The following is a 3367-nucleotide window of genomic DNA, read 5'->3' as shown; positions in this document are numbered from 1 at the left end:
AATATATATGTGTTTTTTATTTTCATATATATATATATATATATATATATATATATATATATATATTACATGTGACATTTTAGCCTTATTTGAATTAACAAAAATGTTTCCAATCATTTTAGTTAAATGATAACAACCCTGGTCAGATTATTGTGTGAGGTTTGGTTCTATGCATTAGCTTAGTTGTTTGAATTTTGAGATGTAGGCATTGCATTTAAACAATGGAGGAAGATGAACATGAGCTTGCAGATGAGGGGCATAAGCGGACTAAATGATTGGAGAAGTGCTGCATACATCAGCAGAGAAAAGTCTTTTTCAAAGTCGTTTTCACTGGAAAATCCAGCTAGGACATTTTGGTGAAACATTACAAGGTCAACATTTTTTTTAAATGAAACACGTTTAAAAAAGTTTAATTTACAAAGATGAATAATTTACAATAAGATCAATAACGTGCATTTGCAAAGATAGAATTTTCATTTCATGCTGACCTTATTTATTTATTTATTTATTATTTAAGCTTCACATCCACAAAACAGTCAAGAGGTGTCTTCCATCACTGAACCCTCTTTCTTGGCCATGTGTAAGGTTATGGAGAGAATCTGCTTGGTAATTATCCGTAAATTATTAAATGATTGCGCCAGCACATTCCCTCAATCTTGACATTCAGTTGAGTCTCGCTTGAAGTTGGCTAATATGCATTTAGAGTGGAGCTGAGCTGTATCTGAGCTTCTCTGAATATTTGATCATACATGCTGTATAAGACTCAGTCTATGCCAGTTTCACCACAGTGAGGATACAGAGCGACTTCTCCATTATCTCAGCATGATATCAGATCTGCTTTCAGTTAACAAGAAGAGGAACTATTCTGAGGATAGCTGGGAAAAGGGCACACGCTGAATACAATGGTAAATGTGCTGATTGGTGTGTGTGTGTGTGTGTGCGTGCGTGCGTGCGTGTGTGTTTAATCAATAGCAAATGTTAAATTAATAGCAAGTGTAGTTGTTTGTCTTCTGAGGATTATGATTTCCAAGTTTTAAGAGTTCATATGCCTACTTTAAATTCAGAATATATTTTCAGAATTATTTTAATTTCATTTATTTAATTAATCATGATATATACTGTAAATTTGATCATTTGTAATACAATTGAAATTTAATCTTAAAAACAGAATCACATATTGTGTGTGTAAACTTGATTTATTTTCAAAGATACATTTTCATATTAACATATATATATATATATATATTCCCTCTCTCTGCTCTGGAATTTTTTGACTCGTGTCTGTTTTGGGAAAGTCACATAATACTTACCTTTTCTTGAACCTTTGTTCACTTCAGTATCCATCGCTTGGGTGCGTTACAGCCCTTAGTGGGTGTCTGCAATGACTGCATATCACTGCAGAGGACAGCCACCTAAAGGAGAGCTTTTTTAAACTCCCACACACAGTCCTGACTGTGAGGACACACACCTCACCACAATCCCCAGTGGGGTGTTCAGCCTTCGACCTGCTGAAATAAACAGCTGAGGATCTCTGTTTAAGTTGATGAGGTCCAATCAATTTGATTAATGAGTTGTTGAAGGAGGAATAGGAATGAGAGAATCTGCAGTGCTGCACTGCAGGAGGGAGCAGATACTGGTCAGACAGAGACCCCTGCTGTCCGTGTCACGCTGATCAAAGGGTTTGGGGACGCTGCTTTCTCAAAAGTGGTTCTGTGTCTCATCATCAAATACATTTTATGGAATATACCTGATCTTTTTTACTCTTTTGTGAATTAAAATAATCATTTTGTTATTTGTATGATTTTATTTTTAATTTAGAGCTCCGTGAAAAAGTCTCGTTAGGCTAATGAAAGGTGCAATTGTGCAAAAAGGTGCAAAAAAATTACCTTCGTTTTGCAGAATCACATTTTAACTGAACGTCAGCAATCAATAATTAATTCGACATTTGCTTCTATCTAATTTCCAAGTATTTTTTTTATAACTGTTCTGTTATCAAGCTGGTAGGGCCTATCCCATGAGGATATATCCTGAATTATGCCTCTTGCTCGTGTCTCCGAGCATGTCCCTTGATCGGGTATGTCCCCTGCATGATGTCCCTCTATCATGTGCCTGGATCATGTCTCTTGATCATGTTCCTGACCATGTGTCTGAATGGTTGTCCTGACTGCCAAACTGTGGCGAGTAGCTACACTGTAAAAAATGTCCGTAGTTTTACCGGTGAAAAACTGTAAAGTAGCGACGGTAAAAAACTGTAAATTATAAAACATGAAATTACCGTATAAATAACAGTTAAATACTGTTATTGTAAATATACTGTTTGAAAATTTGATACTTTTGCATTATTGCTAAGAATAATTACTTTGAAAGTCAGTGGGCACCAGTAACCGGTTACGTTCTTTTTTTTTCTTTTCTTTTTTTTTGGGGAAATATCTTTTATGTTCAAAATAAGAAAGAAACTTATACAGGTTTGTAACAGTTTGATGGTGTGTAAACGATAACAGAAATTTTATTTTTGGACCAACTATATCTTTAATAAATTTTAGAGACACCAAATTGATTATCTTTCTCTGTTTTAGTCATGGATGAATCAGTGCAAAGTAATGTAACCAGTGCAATTGCTGAGTTACTCAAAGGTATTTCATACTCGGTGCTGCAATCAGTTGTGGAGACACTGAACTCACTTGGAGTAACATCACCTGAAGATTTTCAATATGTTCAGGAAGCAGATCTCTTGCCAGTATTACGACCCATTCAGGCCAGAAAACTCGTATCTGCCTGGAGCCAGATCAGTAAGTACATTTCATCTTATGATTTCATAATGTATAAAAATGTAAAAGTGTTCTTAAATAACATGGTTGTATAAGTGATCAAATGAATGTCATTTTTTACCTTTGTCTTTTTAGAACAAAGTACTGATAGCTTGTCAAGTTCTGGAGAGAGCAGCAGTGGCACTAGTTCATCTTCATGTTCAGCATCCCCATCATGTGGCAAGGCTTCCACAGTTGCTTCAGACTGGGCTAACAATTTTAAAATACCATGGCAGAAGTTTCCAGAAGCATTGACTCAATGTTTAGAAAGGAAGAAAAGACCAAGCCCAAGATTGCGACGAGATATGGTAAGAATTGTCGCGTCTGAAATGATGAAGGTATGTGACTGTCCCAGTAAACAAAGCTCTACAGCCATTGCCAAAAAGATGGTGGCCAAATACCCTGCATCCTTGCAGGATGTTATTGAAGGTGATATAGTTGGATCAGGGTATCATTCGCTGGTCAAGCAGATGCAGAATCGCATAGAAAATGTGACGCAATGTACCGAAAAGCAGAAAACGCAGCAGAACAGAAGACTCTGACACAGAGGAGATTCCTGC

Source organism: Sinocyclocheilus anshuiensis, unplaced genomic scaffold (assembly GCF_001515605.1).
Source record: "Sinocyclocheilus anshuiensis isolate Anshui unplaced genomic scaffold, SAMN03320099.WGS_v1.1 scaffold883, whole genome shotgun sequence".
Lineage (NCBI taxonomy): Eukaryota > Metazoa > Chordata > Actinopteri > Cypriniformes > Cyprinidae > Sinocyclocheilus > Sinocyclocheilus anshuiensis.
The sequence above is the reverse complement of the archived record's forward strand: the minus strand, read 5'-3'. Positions refer to the sequence as shown.